Genomic DNA, 23,017 nt, shown 5'->3' on the forward strand with positions numbered 1-23,017 from the left:
TTTAAAATCTGGATTGTGTGGTCAGGATACTGTCTAGCCAGTAGCCATCCACTGATTACAGAGGCATCAGAGATTACAGTATAAACTTGGGGAGCTGGAACGCCCTTTCAACATCTAACTGAGGCTTTCCAGAAAGTCAGGGATGAGGGGAGGAATGGGTGAGAGATTTCCACACACTTTGTTCAATCTGTTTTTAAAATGTTCATGATCACTGAACACTGACCAGTGACAAAGCCTCTGAGACTAACTGAAATGTCGAGTCTCTGCCTTTGGATAATATTTATCAACTTTGTGTCCTCACTGCAGACATCAAATGCTGGGGATAAGCTGGGATTGGCAGTCAGATTCAGTCCTTTGACAAAAATCTGTTGACCACTTACTCTGTGGTTGGCACTCTGACTGGCTCTTGGCATCCAGTAGGGAGGCAAATGGGCCCTGCCTTGGTGAGTATACAGTGCAGTAGACATGTGTGACAAAGGTGTAATAGGAAAATGAGTCACATATACCTTGAGAAATGCCACTTGTTTGGTGGACAAAAATCTTTCAAAATATGAGGTCCATGGAGCAGTAGGGGGTGGAATAAAGGGATCCTTGAGAGTGAAAATTTTGGAATTCACTTTTCATTCTGTGCACCTCATTTGACCAATGAGAAAGCAGAGGCCCAAATGATAAAAGTAGTAGATGAAAGTATCATGAGAAACAAGATATTCTGCATAGTCTCAAAGTATCTTTGATTAACTTCAAAGGGGAAAACATTAACTTTATAGTTGAAAAATCTGGCCAATCCACCTTAATCAAGTAATTACTAGGTCAGCATCATTAGGAATATGGCAGACAGACATCATATGCCTCCTGATGTGTGATGCACTGAGAGGGACATCACATCTCTTCTGTGGTATTCCTGCCAAAAATGAATAACCTGAGTCAAATCATGAAGATACATCAGACAAATGCAAACTGAGGACCATTCAAGGAAATAACTGTCATGTACTCTTCAAAAATAGCAAAGTCTTAAAAGACAAAGACTCTAGACAGTTCCAGATTAAAGGACCAGTTTAGCTGTCATAGCGATAAATGCAACATGTGGTCCTAGATTGGGACATTAATGGGACAGCTGGTTAAATTAAAATAAGGTCTGTAGATTAGATAACAGTTTGTATCAATGTTAAGTTCCTGGTTTTGATAATTACTGTGGTTATGTAGGAGACTATCCTTTTTTTTTAGGAAATACCTGACTGAAGTATTTAGTGGTTAAAAAGATGAACAAAGCCCAATCCCCACCTTCAAGGAGAGGCACAGTGTGGTGGGTTTCTGCCTAAGAAATGGGCAGAGTGTGAGCACAGAAGGATGCCCAAGCAAATTTTTGTGGGTAAAGGAAGACTTCCTGTAGGAGATGGCATTCAAGCTGAGTTTTGAAGGCAAGAAAGTTTGCTAGATCAGGAGGGGAGGTGCTTTTTAAGTAAAGGTATCAGTACAAGGACATGGACAAAAGCATGAGACACTCACTAAGGCCATGGAGTTGGCCTGTGAAGGGAATGCCTGGGGTAGAGTCTAGAGCAGTAGGTAGGGTTGGTTCTTGAAGGGGCCTCAAGGAAGCTGAGGATCTCACGCTTCCTGAAAGCTCAGGTGCTGGGTGTGTGGGGAGCAAGAAATTAGTTATTAAAGGCTTTTAGTTAGAAGAGGCAAGTGATTTTAAGTGTATTTGAAAAAGGTGATCTTAACAGCACAGTGGAGAAATGAGTTAAAGGGAGTAGCTTGGGAAGACCGGAGATGCTCATTTAGGTCATTTAAGTACACTAAGGCAATTGCAGTGAGGTTGGAGAGGGGAGGAGACATTTGAGAGAAATGGAGGTTGTAAAACGAACAGATTTTGGTGCCTGGTTGGATGGGCTGGGCAAGGAGAAATCCAAAGTGACTCCTAATTCTCAAGCTTGGGTACCTGGATGGAGGGTGGCTCTAGTCACTTTGACGTCCAGAGAAATTCAGGAGGAAGTGGAGGTTTTAGAAAGAAAAGTAAGGTCAGTTGTTACCATCTTGTAATCTAACTACAGCTAGCTTGAGATTCTCCTGTACAGCTCCTCTGTTCCACAGAGCATTTTACACTGCTGTAAAATTCAACCTAACACTCTCCAAATGGCCAGTCCCATGTATTAACCAGAAAAAAAACAAAAACAAAAAAAAACAGTAGATTAGATATCATAGTAGCACATTATTTGTAATAAAGGGAAAAAATGGAAACAGCCTAAATGATCAACTAGGATAAGTAAATTGGGGGACAGCCTTGTTGAAATATTATGCAGCCACTCTAAAGTTTTTCTCTTTTGCAGAGTTTTTTATGCCATGGGAAAATGCCAAGGTTAGCTTGTAAATTTTTTAAGAGGCAGAGTTCAAAACTGTTAACTATATAAAAATCATCGTGGAGAAAAATCTGAAAAAAAATCATGGCAATTATTAACAATGATTGCCTCTGGGTGATAGGGTTATGAGTAATATATATTCTTCTTCATGCTTTTTTGAAACTTTCTAACTTTCCCACAATGAACATTCATTATTTTCATAACAAAAAATAAAAATCCATCATTAACAAAATGGAAAACGGCTGTGACCCCCCCTTCCACTTTATCCCTTTTCAATCCACCCTTCCCACTCCTCCTGTAGACTAACTGCCTTTAAGCTTTATCTTTGAGTGAAGTAAGAGAGCATTTAACAAATCAGGGGAAATTATCAGCTGGGCTGAAGAGGGGGAGAAGGTGTTTCAGGCAGGCAGATATGTTGTTAGAGCTGTTGAAACTGTATATATTAAAGATGTTTGCATTGCCCTTACTGATTCTGTGATATGTTACAAGGAGAAGAAAACCTATAACGGGGCCAAGAAAATGTGCTTCTTTAAAGGGCAAGTTTTAATTAGGAAATGTATTTATTTGCAAAAACACTTCTTTTCATAGTCCAGCAGTTACTGTAAAATTGTTTCGAAGGCAGGTGTTTCAAGTAAGGAGGCAGGTGGGGCAAGGGGCAATGCTTCGTGCTTGTTGTCTGATACTACATCAACTACGCAAGCTGGTTGCATAGGATTTGGATACCCACTGATAAGCACCATCAAGTGTTCACAATTAGAGAGAAAAGTGCAGACCAGAGGATGCTCTTATTCTTTGGAAAGGTTGCTGTAAATGGTACCCTGGTTAGGTTCCCTCAGCATCTGTGATTTTTCATCTCATGGAAATATCTACTACGTGGCTAGGTTCCCCAACCCAATAATAATAACACCTTCCACAGCACAGCCCTTTCCCCTTTTGAAAGGCCCTCCACATCTGTTGATTCACTCAAGCCTTGCATCCATCCTGGCTGGGATCCTGTTATTTGAAGTTTACAAGGGAAGAATGGGGACCCAGAGAGGAAGAGCAGTGGCTAAAACTAAAGGAAGAACAGGGACGTTCTTGGAAAGCCTTCTGTGTGGCTCTGGGGCATCCAAGGTTTGTTACCTCATCATATCCTCAAGATAACTTGGGAGGGAGGGTGAATAAACTGAGGCTTACGTGGTTCCGGCTCAATAGAATCAGCATGGGAACCCAGTTCTCAGAATTCCCAGGCCAGTGCCTTTCCCAGCACGACCCCATTTTTAAAAACCAAGAGGTGAGGCTAGGTGTTATTCTCTGACAGGTTGCGCAGAGAGCTGTCTTTCTGTATGATGGAAATTAAAAGCTGGTATGTAGGGGTAAATGATGACTTTTGAATGTGTCTGCTAGAAAAGAAGGGGAAAGCCTCTGCTTGGATTCACAGAAATTTTCTCTTTTAGAGAAATGGTTGGTTCTTGTCTCTCTCTCCCCACCTCCACTGCAACAGAGTATTTGGCACTTAGAGGTTCTTAGTAAATATTCGTTCCCTGAGTGAAAAAACAAATGCTAATAACAAAATAGCTAGCATGTATTAAGCACTGTGCCCAGGACGGAGCAAAGGGTATTTCCTCATTTAAATTTTAGAGCAACACCATGTGGTAGATACGATTATTATCCCTATTCTGTAGGTGAGAAAATTGAGACGTGGAGAAGGCAATTTGTCCAAGGTCACATGGCTGATACATGGCAAAGCCAGATTCCAACTTGGATTGTTCTGAGTCCAGGCTCATAGCCACCATATGGTATTGGATGGATGGATGGATGGAATTAATGATACCAGCAAGGAAGTGAGCTCTCCATGAACTGCAGTACATCTTATGGCATGGTTAATCTTGTCTAGAAGAGGCCATCCCATTGCTCTCCATGATTGTGCCCCATTTATATCCTACATCACATGTTTCACAAGCTGCAATTATTTGTGTATGCATTTGTTTTACTTAGTTTTTTGAACATCTGCCCAACTTGCAATGTAATTTCCAGGAGTGTCTTGGTCACTGTTACGATGACCAAGCACAATGCTTGGTGCAAAAGTAGGTGTTCAATAAGTATTTGTGAAATGAATGAATGAACGTAGGCTCCCATCCCCTTAAAGTGGTAGAGGGCCTGTGAGTATGTATACACATGCCCTTGTAAAAGATGGGTATTTTACATGCATTTATTCCAACCCACACCAACTCTGCCTTGAGCCATGTGGTTCTGGTAGTGGGGCTGAGGTGCAGATGAGCATGTAATGGTTCTGATTGTGTTCCTTCACTGACATTTGCTCCCAGATAGCAGGGAAAACACTCATCAGAAAAAAGCAGCATCTGTTATGGTCAAAGGTGACGAGCTGGCAAAATTCCACAGTGGAAGCATCCTCTCTGATTAGGTCAGCCCCTACTTTCACAGCAGAGAGGCGCTGTATCAGCTGACATCCCTTTCTGAGAGCTGGCGGCAATGGTTTCCTCAGAAGGAGCTCTCCTAAAGCTTTCCTCCTGCATGCTGAATGCCATGTGGTACTTTCCAAAGAGGATGCATCCTCCTTTCTTGACAATTTTTGTCCTCTTTTCTCATCATTTGCCTAACAGACTTCTTTGCCACTCTTGTGGATTTGCCTTTTTTTTGCACACCAGGTAGATAAGGTGGCAGCTGCTGGTCTTCTGCGAAGCTAAATCAGATCCATTTCCTAGTCTTGGATGTCTGCAGCCTTAGAACTGCACATGGGTCCAGAGGGCCGTGGCCACTGGTCCAGGAGTAATCAGGAATATAACAGACAAAGCAAACAAAAAAGCAACCACAAAGTCTTCCACTAAATAACCAAAGCCTCTGTAGGGTGATTCTAATGACTGTGATGCCAGGCCCTGACCCAGTTCTTTACGCAGATCCATACACTTAAGCCTATGACAGTCCTACAAACTAAATTCTATTACTACTCCCAAATCAGATTGTAATCTGGTATTTCTAGGGCTGATTAGGCTGTGGGATGAAAGGAGTGGCATTAATGTTAATTCCCAAATAAGCACACACTGTTCTGTTCTGTTCTGCATACTGCTTTTTCCATTTAACAATATGTCTTGGAAATAGCTGCCTCCTCATTCTTTTTTATGGTTGCAAACTACTTCATTATAGGGATGGACCCTTTGAACTTAACCACAAGGATCACAGTGATTATGATACATTCATTTAAATAAATCTCAAGAAATTAACGTAAGATCAGGTACCATCCCCAAAACGTTAAATAAGTGAATTAAATTATATTCTCACTATCAAGTCTGTTCACTCTTAAAAAGAAGCAATCCAAAGGATGTTGAAGTTTCAGATCAGTTGGAAAAGGATGAACATTTCAATTTCAATTAACAGTGCTGTGGTAACTGACAAACCATTTGGGGGTTGAGGGGAGTTAGATACCCATCCCTTTCGGTATCACTTTAAAACTTTTCACACTGAATATTAAAAAGAGAAAATATGAAAGTTCTAGAAGGAAACATAGATGAGAATTTACATGATTTGGAGATGGATAAAGATCTTTTTAAGTGAGTCATGAAAAGGAAAATGTCATAAAGGAAAATGTTAAAAATTTGACTATATAAAAAATTTGGAAAATTTTATACTTATAAAACCAAGGGAAAAATCAAAAGAACAACAAAACGTTGTGGAAATATGTGAAACATACATGAAAAAGTGCTACTGTCCTTAATATATAATGAGGTTTTACAAACATATAAGAAAAAGACATCTCAGTAGAAAAGTTGGAAAAGGACATAAAAAGCTACTTTACTAAAAAAGTACAAAGTTAAACAAATGATGTATATTTAACTCACTTATAACTCCAAGAAATGCAAGATACAAGAACACTGAGAGTTTTTTCTTTTTACGTATCAAATGAGAAACGTATAAGACAAAAATGACATACTCAGAAAATAGTTACTCTTCCTATACTGCCAATGGTTATATACTGACACAACCTTTCTGAAAGATAATTTAGCAATATTTAACAAAAGCCTTCCACTGTGTGGGGCTTTCAACCCAGGAATCTATGTCTACATTTAATAGAGTTAATTAAAATAATCATGGATGGACACAAAGAATTATGTAAGAGTTTTATCAGTAGTAATAGTGACAGATTGGAAACCATCTTAATTGTCAAACAATTAGTAAATGATTAAATGTATTATGGTACATCGTAGTATGATGAGCTATTACACAGCTATTATAGATTATGGTGTAGAAGAATATGTAATGAACTTGGAAAGGATTCACAATTAATATTTTTGTGACTTATTAAGGAAACTTATTAAGGAAAATTCCAAACAAATATAAAGTTTGGTGAACAGGCTCTACCCATCACCTAGTTTCAATTATTATTAATAAACAGCCAAACTTGTTTTATTTTTTGTTTGTTTTGATAGATCTTTATTGGAATATAATTGCTTCACAATACTGTGTTAGTTTCTGCTATACAACAAAGTGAATCAGCCATATGCATACATATATCCCCATATCCCCTCCCTCTGGAACCTCCCTCCCACCCTCCCTATCCCACCCCTCTAGGTCGTTGCAAAGCACCGAGCTGACCTGTGCTATGCAGCTGCTTCCCTGCTAGCTATCTATTTTACATTTGGTAGTGTGTATATGTCCATGCTACTCTCACTTCGCCCCAGCTTCCCCCTCCTCCCCACCCTGTGTCCTCAAGTCCATTCTCTATATCTACGTCTTTATTCCTGCCCTGCCACTAGGTTCATCAGTACCACTTCTTTTTTATTTAGGTTGAATATATATGCGTTAGCATACGGTATTTGTTTTTCTCTTTCTGATTTACCTCACTCTGTATGACAGACTCTAGGTCCATCCACCTCACTACAAATAACTCAGTTTCGTTTCTTTTTATGGCTAATATTCCATTGTACATATGTGCCACATCTTCTTTATCCATTCATCTGTCAATGGACATTTAGGTTGCTTCCATGTTCTGGCTATTGTAAATAGAGCTGCAATGAACATTTTGGTACATGACTCTTTTTGAATGATGGTTTTCTCAGGGTATATGCCCAGTAGTGGGATTGCTGGGTCATATAGTAGTTCTATTTTTAGTTTTTTAAGGAACCTCCATACTGTTCTCCATAGTGGTTGTATTAATTTACATTCCCACCAACAGTGCAGGAGGGTTCCCTTTCACCACACCCTTTGCAGCATTTATTGTTTCTAGATTTTTTTGATAATGGCCATTCTGACCCGTGTGAGGTGATACCTCATTGTAGTTTTGATTTGCATTTCTAATAATTAGTGATGTTGAGCATCTTTTCATGTGCCTCTTGGCCATCTGTATGTCTTATTTGGTGAAATGTCTGTTTAGGTCTTCTGCCCACTTTTTAATTGGGTTGTTTGTTTTTTTGATATTGAGCTGCATGAGCTGTTTGTATATTGTGGAGATTAATCCTTAATCTTGTTTTACTTATACCTCTTCCCATTTACTCCCTCCCCCATTATTTTGAAGGAAATCCCACGCACCATTTCATTTTGTCCATAATTATTTCAGTAGATAGCTCTAAAATATATGAACTATTTTTTTTAAAAAAAACCCACGGTATATTATTACATTAAAAAAAATAATTTCTTAATGTCATCAACTGTCTAGTCACTGTTCAAACTGCCCTGATTGTTTCATAAGTCTTTTTTTTTCCAGTTTTTTTTTGCATTAGGATCCAAATAAACTCCATGCACTGCAATTGGTTGAGGTATCTCTTAAGTCTCTTTTGAGCTACAGGTTTCCTCCATCTATTTTTCCCCAATTGCACATTACTTGTGAAAGAGAACAGGTTGTTTATCATGTAGTTTCCCATAATCTGAGTTTACTGATTGCACCCTTCTGGTTTAACATGTTCTTCTACATTTTATATTTCCTATAAACTGGTAGTAAATTCTAGAAGCCTGAGTTCATTCTTTTCGGCAAGACTGCTTCCTAGATGGTGCTGTGTACCTCCACCTGTCTTTGTGATGTTAGCAGTCTTTGGTGTTCCTCGACTAGATTCATCATTTCATTAGAGGTTGTAAACTGGTCATATTCTAATTCGAGCATTCCTTTTTCACTTTTAACTGGAATACTTTGATAAAGAGAAACTTCCTCTCATGAACTCTTTTCTTACCTGAAAAGGCAAGATGCATGTTTGTTTCTTTCCTTTTATTTACCAGGTTTCCAAAGAATGAGTTAGTTCTCTAGCATCCTTCAGAGATAAGCAATGAAGTTTTTTTTTCTTTTTAAGAGTCATTATGAGCTCACGTATTTAAATATATTTGATGCATTTTTATTCATTTCAGTTATTATTCATATTGATGTTCAGTTGCCCCATCTCTGGTTGGTGGGAACATCTTCTTATTGACTCCCAAGTCCTTGATAGCCTCTTTTTTTCCTGGAATAATAAGGTGCTCCAGGCTCATCTTGTGTCTATCCTAAGCCAGACCTGAAATCATCCTTTTTTTTTAAGGACCCCTGGTTCTTTTTAGTGGGAAATGGTATTTAGAAACCATACTATTGCTACTAGGTGTTGCTCATTGCTACTGGGTTAGTATTGTTTCTAGCTTTTTTTCAATTGGCAGGTTTAGTAAATATGTAATTTTTTGTTTGTTTTTGTTTTGCAGTACGCGGGCCTCTCACTGTTGTGGCCTCTCCCGTTGTGGAGCACAGGCTCCGGATGCGCAGGCTCAGCGGCCATGGCTCACGGGCCCAGCCGCTCCGCGGCATGTGGGATCTTCCCAGACCGGGGCACGAACCCGTTCCCTGCATCGGCAGGCGGACTCTCAACCACTGCGCCACCAGGGAAGCTCGGAAATATGTAATTTTTTAAAAATGAAAATTCACTATGAGTTTATACAAATACTTCTAATTGAGTTTTTACTTCACTTCTTCAGTCTTCAATCTGTAACTCTCTTCCGTTACAAATAATAAATGATGTTACAGAAAAATATTTAATGATTTGGGAAAATAGCCATAATATCTATTTTAGATAATCATCTATATATAAATATGTAATATATAAATCGCATGTATATCTCAAACATATGGAAGTTAGTAGTGATTATTTCTTGATGATAAAATTAAAGGTAATTTTAGTTTCCCTTTTTTTGCTTTTTAGTATTTACAAAATTTCCAGAATAAACCCATTTTATTTTTGCTACAAGAAAAAATCTGCTAAAAAACATAAATAAACCAGATGGTATAAATTATAATATAGTAAACTGTCTGCCAATCATATGTGGGTAGAATAACGATATTCTATTACATCTGTGGAGTGCTTTACAGTTTACAAATCATTTTACATCCATTACCTTTCACTGATCATCACAGCAGCACTGTTAAGCAGACAGAATAAGCATATTGTCTTATAGGATTTAAAAAAAAATGAGGTTTAAAAGGATCACATATGATGGAATCAAGGCTGGAACTCAGGGCCTCTGACTGCTTGGTCAATGCTTCTCCCCTGCGTAACATCTGTCTCTAGATGTTGTTACCGTGCTGTCGTTTTACCGTAAGGCAAGAAGACCCTGCAGTGTCCTGCCTGCTGCTTGGAATGTTATCCTCAGAACTTGCTTTCTTTAGAGCAAGGTTTGGAGGCCCATAGAAATGCCAATACTTATTTTTCAATTTAATTTTTATTTTTATCAAAGTGATTCATTAACCTAATTTTAGAAGTCAAATATTCTACGAAGATTTTAATGCAAAACAGAAAGCCCCTGCCCTGAAATTCACCACCCCGCTCTACCTAATATTCCTTCTCCCCAGAGGCAACCACTTTCAACCACTATTTTTTTTTTGAGCTGCTTCTTATTTTTATTTCTATATTACCAGGTAATCTGTTCTACTGCAATTCCTAGGTTTTTAAAAATGGCTTGAATTAACTTTATTTTTTCTTCCAGTTTTGTTAAGATATAATGGACATACAGCACTATAAAAGTTTAAGGTATACAGTATAGTGATTTGATCTGCGTACACAATACAATGATTATCACAGTAAGTTTAGTGAACATCCACCATCTCACACGGATACAAAACTAAAGAAATAGAAAAAGAATTTTTTTTTCTTGTGACAAGCCCTCTTAGGGTTTACTCCTTTAATACTTTCATATATAACATAGAGCAGTGTTAACTATTTTTATGATGATGCTGTACATTACTTCCTTAGTACTTATTTATCTTATAACTGGAATCTGGATTTTTAATTATTAGGTATTATCAATATACTTTCTATTCTTGAAGATGATAATTTAACTGCCTTTTTCCTCTTTACACAGACAATTCCCTTTTCCCCATCCTCTCAGTGTACTTACATCATAAGTTTTGGTTAAACGTTAGTATTTCCATTATAATGACTGTGTAAGTATTATTCTCAGCTGAGCCATGTGGTGTACTATGATGTGCATTCTTGTATTAGTTTTTGTTCCCTCTTGAATTAATAACTGGCTTTTTTTTTCATATGTGCTTAGAGTTTTAGGTATCTATCACTGTTTCATCCTCAAACTCTACCAAATTATAAATCTTCTCTCAGTTCTCTCCGATCCATCAAATCATCTGTCAATTTCTTTTCTTATATTTGCTTTCTTTTACTTTCTCCTTTCCTTTCCTTTCCATAGAAATGTAATTCCCCTTTGTCTGAATGATTCCAATATGGACTGGTTGCTTTCTAGGCTTGCTGTTATAGCTCTTGTTCTAGGATCTCCCTCCACCATATTCCTGGAAATTTTACTGGATCTCCTGTAATTGTATCTTTTATTTACAGGATCCCATGTCTTCCTCCTTCTTTGTTTCCTCTTCACACTGAGAGCAAATGTATGGGAGGTAGAGTTTTCGAGACCCGATTTTGTTGGATATAGAATTTTAGGTTGGAAATAAATTCCTTGTAATTTTAAGGACATTAATGGTTCCATTGTCATCTTGCTTCCCGTGTTGCTCCCATTTTGCCTCTGATACCATTTTGCCTCTTTACTCTGTTTATGTGACCTTTTTTAATCAATCCCCTCTGAAAACTTAGGATCTTCTCTTTTCCCCAGTGTTCAGAAATTGTATGACACTTGGTGTGGGTCTTCTTTCTTCCAATGTGCTGAGCTGTTTCTGGATTCTTTTACTTTGGAAACTGAGAGATTTGTTTGAAATATTTCATTGCTGATTTTCTTGTTCTCTATTTCCAAATCTCCTTTTATTGAGATATTGGACCTCCTAGACGCTTTCTAATTTTTTAATCTTCTCTTTTTATATATATATGTGTATCTTTTTGTTCTACTTTCTGGGATACTTTCTCAGCTTTGTCTACCCACCCATCTGTTGACATTTTTTATCTCACTGTTGTGGCCTCTCCCGTTGCGGAGCACAGGCTCCGGACGCACAGACTCAGCGGCCACGGCTCACGGGGCCAGCAGCTCCGCGGCATGTGGGATCCTCCCGGACCAGGGCACGAACCCCCGTCCCCTGCATTGGCAGGCGGACTCTCAACCACTGTGCCACCAGGGAAGCCCCAGGAGCCTGTTTCAGTTGAGTGTTTCTCTTTAAACACCCTCCAGTTCTTGTTTCGCGTACATATCTTTCTTTATCTCTCCAAGGATATTAATGACGCATTTTATGAAATTTTATACAGTTCCCTGCATTGTCTCTGTGCTCTTTAAGGTTTTTAAAAAAGGTTATTTTGTTTTTGTGTTTATTTTTCATTGTAAGGGCTTTGCTCATCAGATACTGGTGATCTACGGTTAACTATGCCCAATCAACTAAAAACGAATTGGAGATTTTAGGGCATACGAGCCATGCATGTTGCCTGGTGGGCTTCCCTAGAGGATGATCTGTCTAGGTCATTTCATTGGTGATTCCCTAACAGTATCTGTAAGTCTTTTCTCGGGGGCCAGTTTCACAAGAAGGGAATTCTCCAGTCTCTTCCTGGGGGTGGAGGTGGGGATAGGGACAAAACTGGCTGCTAAGATTTTCTAGAAGCTTAATGGGGGAAGGATCGGGAGGCAGTCTCACCATTTCTATATCGATTTCATTCACTCCTCCTGTTCCTGTTTCCAGCGCAGAATATCTACCCTCACCTGTGCTGCTTTCCAAACGTCCAGACTTTCTCAGCCTTACTCATTCAACAGATACCCAGTCCTCTCCTTGTTGGAGGAGGGGCAGGCACCCAGGAGAGCAGGACAGTGGAGGGAATCTTAAGACATTCAACCAATCTTCCTGTTTTCAACCCTACCCAGACCCCTCACTTGCAGAAGTGCCTGAGCTTCTAATTTCTGAGTCTTCCTGGGGCTCAGCAGTGAAAATATATAGATTCTGGGCTTTCGTCACTGGTCACTTAGGTTTTACTTTCTCAGTTCTGCCTAAATCAATTATTTCCTGTCCATCTGCTTGACAGATCCAAAGTGTTATTGTCTCCTTTCCAATTCTTTTCTCATTTGTGGTTTTGTTTCTTTTATTCATTTCCCTCTCATTTTTTTAACATCTTTATTGGAGTATAATTGCTTTACAATGGTGTGTTAATTTCTGCTTTATAACATAGGGAATCAGTTATACATATACATATGTTCCCATATCTCTTCCCTCTGCGTCTCCCTTCCTCCCACCCTCCCTATCCCACCCCTCTAGGTGGTCACAAAGCACCGAGCTGATCTCCCTGTGCTATGCAGCTGCTTCCCACTAGCTATCTGTTTTACATTTGGTAGTGTATATATGTCCATGCCACTCTCACTCTGTCCCAGCCGACCCTTCCCCCTCCCCGTATCCTCAAGTTCATTCTCTAGTAGGTCTGCATCTTTACTCCCGTCTTGCCCCTAGGTTCTTCATGACCATTTTTTTTTTTTTTTTTTTTAGATTCCATATATGTGTGTTAGCATACGGTCTTTGTTTTTCTCTTTCTGACTCACTTCCCTCTGCATGACAGGCTCTCTCTCAGTTTAGTACATGCTGGGGAGGGAGCGGGGACGAAAGTGTGCATGGTAAACCCTCCATGTGCAGCAGAAGTCCACACCTCAAAGGCCAGCACTTTAAGGGATATTCAACCACCTCCTGGTCTTGTGCTACTTCTGGGAGAAGCACTGTGGCTCTGCTCTTCACTGTATCCGGGGCCTGAACTTGGGACCCCAAATTTCCTCATCTTTCAAGAGCAGATAATATAATAGTGCCTGCCTTGTTGGTTGTAGTGAGGATAACTGGGATGCTATCTGGTTTGTATTTTTAGTTCCTAGACCTTTGAAAGATATCAATAAACACCAGCCGCCTTTTTAAAGATTAAAATTGCTGGTAGGCTGTGCTGGGGGTAGGAGGAAAGCTCACTGGGTTACTGAGGGAGAAGGTAATGCACAGGGAGCTAGAGAATCCTCTTTTACAAATGCTTTGGTGACAAGCTCTGGACTTTGAAAGGTAATAACAGTGGGGCTTCCCTGGTGGTGCAGTGGTTGAGAGTCCGCCTGCCGATGCAGGGGGCACGGGTTCATGCCCCGGTCCGGTAAGATCTCACATGCCGCGGAGCGGCTGGGCCCGTGAGCCACGGCCGCTGAGCCTGCGCATCCGGAGCCTGTGCTCCGCAACGGGAGAGGCCACAACAGTGAGAGGCCCGCGTTCCGCAAAAAAAAAAAAAAAAAAAGGTAATAATAGTAATGATGATAATTACTATTTACTGAGAATGTGTGTGCATCGATCACCATGCTTTACGTGTTATCTCAGTGAAACATCACAATGACCCTAAAAACAGGTACCATTAGTATCTTCATTTTAGAAATGAGCAAGTAGAGGAGTGGAGACGTTTAAAACACTTGGTCAATAGCACACAACAAAGATGTGACAGATCTCAGATCAGAACCTGCAATTTGTCTAGAGCTGTTAATACCAAGGCCAGAGCTTCTCAAACTTTAATGTGCTCACAAATCACCTGGGGATCTGGTTACAGTGCGGATTCAAGTTCAGTCGATTTGGCACAGGGCTGAGATTCGGCTTTTCTACCAAGCTCCCAGGTGACCCTGAAGCTACTGGTCCAGGGACTGCATTTTTACTAGGCTCCAGACTGAGATGTCTCTCTGGCAGCTGTGTCATATGGAACCTAGTTTATTTCTCAGGGTACAAAGGAGCCGATATGAACAGTAATGGTACCCCTTTCACTATCTTCCTCTCCTGTGTGCAGAACCGGCAGGTACTCATGTCCCCACCATACACATTCCCCAAGAGTCCCAGTATGTCTCCTATGTGCTCACAGCCCTCTCTACTGCTGTGGCTGCAAGACACTCACTTCTTCCCACCACCTTTGAAGTCCAAGGGTAGCCTTTCACTATTACCACCGCTTCTAGTGCCTTCTCTGAGCGTTCCACCTGGAGTTCTAGTTCTAGGTGTTCTGAAACACAGGACCCTCAAGGTGTAGAAAGGCACTGAGTGCCTTCCTACGAGCCCTCAGCAGAGTTGTGCCATGTTTCTTGCAGAAATAGGGAGAAGCTCGTCTCCCACACAAGGTCACGTGGACCCCGGGCAGTAGCACTGAATCTCACAGGTTCCTTATGAAAACAACTCTGTCAGCTGCCACCTATAGGCTTACTGACGTGGGGAAATAGAACTTCTGTCCTCCTGTACCCCCTCCCCCCTCATTAGCCTCTACTCCCAGCTCTCCTAGAATTCACCACCCTGAAAGCAAGTCAACTCAGGCCAGCTTCCAACCTGGGTGGAAGGAATGATGATCCATTTAATTTGCTAGACATACCTAGCTACGCATGAATCTCAGGTTCAGCTAGAACCACGCTCGTGTGTCATGCAAGGCATAATAAAGGAGATTTTGGAGATGCATCTCAAAATTTCAAGTGTATCAGAGGCTCAAGGAAAAGCACTGGAATAATTCTGGGATCTGAGGTCAGAGATGCACCTCTGTACTTAGCTGTGTGACCCTGGGCTTTTCAGGAACCCTCTCTGGTCTTCCAAAACTATAAAATTATGAGGCAGAGGCTCCAGATGATCTTCAAGCTGTACCTTTCAGTTCTGTCCGAACTTCTGTTATCTCCTTTTAGCACTTAGTGGTCTAGATTAGTCTATAAGAAATTATTCCTACTCATGAACTATCTGTTCGACCAATTAGAAATCAGAGCAGTGCTCAGGAAAGAGAGCTCAGAATATAAAATCAAATGACTTGCTTTCGCCACTTCTTAGCTCTGTGATGTTAGTCAATTCACCCTCCTTTCTAATTCTCCGTTTTCTCATAAGAAGTGAAGGGTTTGGACCAAATGAACTCATAATATCAATAATATACAGTGGTTTCAAACTGTAGTCTCTTGGGCAGCATTCAGCCCACAAGCATGTTTTGCGTGACCCATGTAACATTAAATAAACTTTGAGTTGGGTTGCCAGCCTTTGAAAATTAGGAGATTTACATAAAAATCTGGTTTCCTGGCTTTCCTTGAAAGATCAGAAAATCAGCAACACGGATCACTGTTCTTGGAGAGTCACCAGTGGCCTGCACTGCGTTGCAGCTGTCCTTTGAAAGGGCCATGCCGCCTCTGTATTGTCACAGCCCCTCCTGGGCCCATAGTACTCACTCATATTATCTGCCCGAGCCCTGTAGATGGCTGCATTTGTGATCCCTGGGCAGTAGTTACACTGAATAGCTGGGTAATATCAGGTGAGTACTTATCCTTTTTAAGACGCAGTGTCCAAATTACAGGATGGGGACAATAAATGCTCACATTCTTTCATTGACTATATTAATGAGATAAAGCAGAGATCAGCACACTTTTCTGTAAAGGACCAGAGAGTAAATATTTTAAGCTTTGTAGACCACATAAGGTATCCGTTGCATATTGTCTTGTACTTCTTCTTCTTTTTTTAACAATCTTTTGAAAATGTGAACATGCTTAGCTCTCAGGCTGTATAAAAACAGGCCCTGGGTGGATTGGGTCTGTGGCCCGTGTTGCCATCCCCTGAAATAAAGTATGTGAAGTGCTTACAATAACGCCTGGCCAACTGAGTATCAAGAAATGCAGTTCTCGATATTGCAATTTCAGGCCTCTCGTTCCCTGACTCTGGGACCTGGGTGGATTCTGCAGTGCCCATCAGAAGTCCCTGTAGCTGCTCTGATTCTCTTCTGACAATACAGAGGGGGACAGCGTTCTGCCTGCTGAGACACGTCTTGCTAAATAGAAAGCCCTGCATGGTGTATAAAGAGCTCCGGAGCAGCACGACAAATACAGTGCAACTGTGTCATCACCATGAAATCAAAGCCATTGTTTAAGCCATTTGCTAAACCACGTCCCCATTCCAGTTATTCTGCCTGAAACAATCACCTCTGGAGGAAGAGTTGCAGGCCCTTTAAAATCTGACTAGAGGCCCCCTGTTCTCATAGCCTTCCTCCTTTGTTTTGGTCCTTTAACTCCCCTCCTCCCTACCACCCCAAACACCTTGTGCTGTATTAGTTATTATTGAACCTGAATGCCAGGGATGCAGCTTGTGATGAAAGGCACTTGACAAAATAAAATTGCACTGTGTTGTATGACTCTCACACATGTGGCTTGGCATAATTAAAAACAGACATGATATTGTTTTCTCATGTAAAGAATGTGAGAGCTGAATCTGAAGAAATGCCAGTTATTTTCCACGGTGTCCAAGGAACCGGAGGAGAGCATGCATTGAAACAAAAGGGCCAAGGAGTGCATCAAGAGATTGTCCAAAAGATCCACTGACTTTTGCTTCCTTACTGGTCCTTCACCAAGAAATGGAACAAAATCATATAGGGTGGCATAAGCCAAGCTCCTAGCATGACCTTGACCTCAATTCCTTTGACCCGGGCCATGCGCATCCTGTTTGTGGGGACTCATCACTCTTCCATTCATTTAGCAGGCACTGCTTATGTCCCTACTGGGTGTCAAACCCTGTGCTAAGTGCAAGCAATGGAGAGATGAATAAATCAAGTGCCCTGATATCAAAGAATTTATGGTCTAGGGAGGAAGACCGATAGGTTAAACACATATAAAGTATTCATTAGTGCTGTGGTAGCATGAGCCAACACTTAATAAGCACTTACTATGGGCCAGGCATTGTTTTAAGTGCTTTCTACAGGAGCAATTCATTTAATCCTCTCAACGATCTGAAGGGTTATATACAATTTTAAGTGTCCATTTTACAGATGGAGAAAGTGAGGCCAGAGGCTACATAATTCTTAATTCTTTAAGGTCATGTAGCTAATAAGTGGTAGAGCTGTGATTCAAACCCAAGGACCCTGACTTCAGTGCCAGAGCCCTTGAAAGACTAGTACTAAACAGCCTCTTGATAAAAGCACTTGGACCATGTTCTGGGAACACAGTACCAAAAAGCCCCGAATTCTGCCTTCAGAGGCCAGGGAACACATGAGATAACATGACAATTGCCTGGAAGATTCCCTTCTCAGGGAAGGTGGGCAGGACATTCTAGGCAAAGAAGAAACACATGCCTAGAGAATGATATTTGTAACAGATCCCAAAAAGAGAACATTCAAACCTGCTTTGCTTGACTCTTTTTTTTCAAAGCAACACTCAGCATTACTAGCGGTGCCTTGTTCAGTATTAGTCTTTTCTGCAATTCTGGAAACTTCAAGAGGGCAGGTCCCTGTCTTGTTGATTACCGTAATGCCTAATGCCCAGTACAGGCTTAATAAATATATCTTGAGACTAATGAATAAATCTACTCAAGGTTGAACAGTAGGATGAGGATTAAGCTAATATTACATCTACTATGGACAAGGGTTAATGCTCAGCTTTATTTTATATTCATAAAATATAATTTAAAAATTCTCATTTCACACTGCTTTTTTTTAGACATGCCCATGGTATTCTTAAAAAGGCTTTAAAATCACAGTTATCGTCAAAGCTCCCATTACTATCTGTATCAGTAACATTCTGTACATATACCTGGAGCAATTTTTCTGTGTGCAGAATTCTAAGTACAATGCTGTACTTTACCCATGATAGCCCTTAATTAGGTGAAATGAAATGATGTTACAGTTGCATGCAGCACATTTTAAAATGCAAATCCACGTGTGGTGAAAAATGAAATTTCTTTTTTTCTCCTGCAGAAGGAAACCATGCCGATGGCCAATGCAGAAGCCTCCCAAGCTGTCAGGCTTTCTTAGGGAAACTGACACAACTGTCTAAAGAAAAGAACTGTTTTGATTTGCTAGTCAAATCAGCAAAGATGTCTAAGGCTGAGGGTAAGGGGGAAAAGATGGGATCCATTTGCCAAGGACTGGGGAATAGGGCTCCAGAAGGTTTAGTGATTTCATGATTTCCTTCTCAGACATATTTGCAAGTATCACACTGAGAGCAGATATGTCTGATAGGTTACGCCTACTCTTACAGATCTCAAAAGAACAGGGACATGCGGTTGTGTGAGTTGAAGGGGAAATCTTTCCATCCATTCTGTTTTTCTAACGTCTCCATGAATCTGTGACTCTTTCCTGATAATTTTTTCCTACCGATAAAAAGTTTTGATGAGGGAATTATTGTAGAAGAATGATTCAGATGTTGAAGACAATATTTGACTTTCCCCTGAAATAATTTCCCAAGAGTGGGTCACAGAGAGCTTTTTACCTACAACCAGGCAGAACAACATGTTATTATAATTCCTATGCATCTAGTGTAAGCAGTGGAGTGTTGAAATCCCAAAACAGTGTCCATTCCCACATCCAGGCAGACAACCGTCATAAATGCAGGTGGAAGTTTCCAGCACCTACCTACAAGTGGGCTTCCTCTGGATAATAGTTGATCTTCAGGTTGTTAAATATACTCCTGTAGAAAGAAAAGTGGAGATCTTTGGGTTAGCCTGACCTGAGTTCCACTTCTGGCTCTGCTACATAGTAGCCCTATGTCTCTGGGCAGATCCTGAGACTGGCATGGAATGGTGTTCCCTCCCCTTTCTGATGACATGTCCAAATCTGACAGTGGAACAGAAATGGCAGCAAAAGCTACATGTTCCTTTAGAGATAAAACAAAACAAGTTGTGACTTGCCTAACCCTGGAATTGAAAAGACATTTATGGTTGGAAAAAACATATTACCTGGCCCTGCCCTGTGCTCTGAGACAACACGAAGCATGAGAACCATATTTTCATTTCATTCCACAAATACTTATTTGTGTTTGCATTGTTCCAACCAGTGTGCTTAGCTCTAAGGATGCCATGGAGAGCAAATGCAGACATGGTCCCTTTGAAGTAGTTTGTATAGACATCACCTTCCATACATATTAACTCAATGATGTGAAATGTGCATTGTTGATAACTCCATTGTACAGATGAAAACATTGAAGCAGGAGGCAGGAAACCTTGAGTTTAAGCAAAGGGTGGAATCAAGAGCTACAGTCAGAGAGTCTGGCTCTATAGCCAGAGCTCTTTGCACTGTACCTGTGGCCTCCTCATTTCTGTACCAGCAATAGCAACACAGATGTCTGTTTCATGTGGGCAATGGACACAGCACTTTTGCTTGCTTGATTCCAATTGTCATACAACAATGCTGTAATATTGGTATTTTTATTATTAGTATCTTCATATTTCATTGATGAAATTGACCCAGAGCGGTATGGCAGCCTGTCTAGTTGGTTAGTGGCAGAGCCGAGACTAGACCCCAAGGCTTCTGATGCCAAGGTCTGTCCACCATAGGTCAACTCCCAGTTCAAATATTTCTAAATTCAGAATTCTGAAGCCATATTTTCACTGTTTTAGATTATTTCCATAACCCATGTCAATTAAATTCCTGCTAACAGGCCATTTTGTGGCAAATTCTCGGTAATCGGGGAACCAAGGCCCTCAGGCTTGCAAAGTTATTTATGGCTAACTCTGAGGGCTGCCATTACTCAATCTGTGTGTGCTACAGCAAACTGTTTACTCGTGTATGCAAGCTGGCTAGTCCACTATATTTCTCCTCATTCCCCCTCAGCAAAAATGGAGACACCAGCTTCTAGCATATGGAAGCATTTCTACACCGCTAGATTTTCTGAGGAGGGTGGGGTGGAATGGCAGAGGTGTGATTTGCAGCTATGTGTCAGAAGAAATGCGTATTTTTGAGTGAGGCTGGTGGGACCACGTTCCAGGTGGCAAAAGTTGTCTCCAGAAAAGAGTTTTTCTCTCCACTTTACCCACAATTCACCATTTGTGAAAATAAGCGCTTTCTGAATCTGCTTACAACGTGTAAGGGCACGAAATCCAGGAAATCCTGGCTTTTTGTTTCTTGTGCTAATGCTGATGTTCTCTGAGAGGCTCAGGTTTCTGCCGGCTGCTTCTAAACAGGGTGCAAACAGGGAGCTCAGAGCTCCCTGCAAGTTCAGCAGCTGCATGCGTGACCACACTACAGTATTTTGCTTAAGCAAATTAAATTACTACATGTGTAAGTATTGTCTGAAGAGATGGTACCTTTAAACTTAGAATGCCCAACATGATGATTTTATGAATAAACCTCTACATAATACATTATTCTATTCTCAAACTAACAAAAGGCTTACAAAGCTGCAAAGGGCATGACAAGATGACACATATTTTTAATGTTTTAAGAAATATCCATTTTTCTCCTTCAAGCAATGCTTTTTTTCCCCTTTATTTGGGTTGAAAATTTTTATGGCATTGGTCTAATGCATCAGCTAAAGACCTCTCCACCGTATAGGTCCTTCCCTACCTAATTTGCTATTTAGAAACATATATAAAAAGAAACCAGAGGAGTCATCTGCATGACTTAGAAGAACTTGTGGGATATTCTCTTTTTCTCCTGCTTTGTCATTTTCACAGTCCCCTAAGAGTAACTAAATTTGTGGCCCTCCACCTAGTTCTCAAAGAGTCCCAACAGACAGACATCCTCTCATGTGGTCCCCATAGCATCCCTGGGAGAGGATCATCTGTAAACATCCCTGTTCTACAGGTGAGAAAACCAAGGATCAGAGAGACTAGGTAACTTCTCTTAGGTTACACAGCCAGGGAGTGATTTGAATTCAGTTCTGTCAGGCTCTTCAGCAGATTTTTCATCTCCTCTCTGGAGGCGTGGGGGTACATAGGGAGCTCTTCCCAGGGTCTGGAGGAAAGAGCACTGGACCAGGAGTCAAGGGACAGAGAGGTTTGATCTGAATTGGCTGTGGGCCCCGAGGAGGTCATAGACCCCTGGGAAGCCCGGCCCCACATTTATAGAGCAAGGGGGCTGCCCTGCGTGCCATCCATAATGTTTCTGCTTCTCTGATGCCCTGTGGGCCCTGCACCTTCAAGACTCTATACCTCTAGGTAGTGACGCTAAAGGTCTTTCATTTTGATTTTTACATTTTATGTACTGCCTTTCAAGTATGTCATATAAGTCAAATTCATAAATACTTAAGGATAATAACACTATTTCTTAAATGACTCAGAAGGAGGCGGGGATTGAACGTTTTCTTAAATCTGACATCACCCTTGAAATGTTCACATGTGTATCTTATTCCCTAATATGACTTAACTCCTTAATGGCAAAGTTGATGGAACTGACAGGACTGTCCTTCCTCCCTGCAAGTATCCCAAACCCCTTTTTCCACCTTGGGCACTAGTACAGTGCCTCCCTAGTAGCTACTCAATAAAGAGCAGCAGTTTTGCTTTCGTTATTTTTATATTCTTATTTAATTACTAATTCCTAATGGCCACAGGATTTGTAAACATTAAAGAAATATTAATAATTAATGCCTGTCATGTAAAATAACTTTTTATGATAACATATTGTATCACTATTTTCACCTGTGCAAGCTATACTCAGATAAGAATGCAGATCAATTAAAAACAGGGCCACCTTCTAGAAAGATCTGAAGAGTTTCCAATGTAAAGGGCACTGAATACTGTGAATCAGGGTATGCCTGATCTTCTAGGATACTTCTCACTTCCTGCAATTTTACTTTTCTCAATAAAGGCAAATCATTAAATGTATGACAGGATGTGATTCTACCTTTGTACCACTGTCAGATTTTTCATACATATAAATTCATACAAATTCTTTTTCAGGCCATGTCTCCTGATTTTAGTTTGTAGAAATTAGGTCCCTACAGGGACCCTTGAGAAGCCTGTTGGGTAGACGGGCACATGCACACTCCTCTGCTTTATAATGTGGGGGCCAAAAGACAAATACTGCAAATCAATTCATTTCCAAAGCACCCAAGTGATGGGTGTTCAGCATGTACAAAGTTTTGTATTATTCACAATAACCATGCCTGCTGACTACATTAATAATTAATATTATTATTAAACTCTCATTATCCCCAGTTTATAGAAAGTAAAGTTCAGGGCCACACTGCTGGGAACTGGCAGAGCAGAGTCAGATGGTGATCTTTGGAGCCCAAAGCCCACGTTCTTTCCACCACCACCTAACTGGACTCAGGGGCCCCCGACTTCCTCCTCTATGCAGAGTCCACTGGCTTCAGAGCTCCCAGCTAGCAACCATTGCCTTCAAATGACACGGGAAAATCGAGCTGGTCAGATGTGACCCAGAGCAAAGATCTCATTCAGAATCATTTAGTTTCATACCTGCCACCTGAGACCACAGCCACATTCCTCCAGTGGCGGTACCTTGACCGAACAGCATACTTCTCTTGTAGACACACAGCAAGATTCTCTCAGACTCACGTTTTAGGACCAGCATTTACGGAGGCCCTGCTGCCAAACGGCTTCCCAGCAACTAACATTT

At 40.8% G+C, this 23,017-nt stretch overlaps 1 long non-coding RNA gene across 1 annotated transcript in view; it reads right to left on the reverse strand.

Moving 5' to 3' along the window:
- LOC125965205 (uncharacterized) overlaps window positions 1-23,017 on the reverse strand; it is a 29,397-nt gene that overhangs the window by 593 nt on the left and 5,787 nt on the right. The window contains exon 2 of the long non-coding RNA XR_007478842.1: window positions 19,076-19,130. This is a non-coding gene — a long non-coding RNA (uncharacterized LOC125965205). The remainder of the gene's footprint in view (window positions 1-19,075; window positions 19,131-23,017) is intronic.

Source organism: Orcinus orca, chromosome 8 (assembly GCF_937001465.1).
Source record: "Orcinus orca chromosome 8, mOrcOrc1.1, whole genome shotgun sequence".
NCBI classification, from domain to species: domain Eukaryota; kingdom Metazoa; phylum Chordata; class Mammalia; order Artiodactyla; family Delphinidae; genus Orcinus; species Orcinus orca.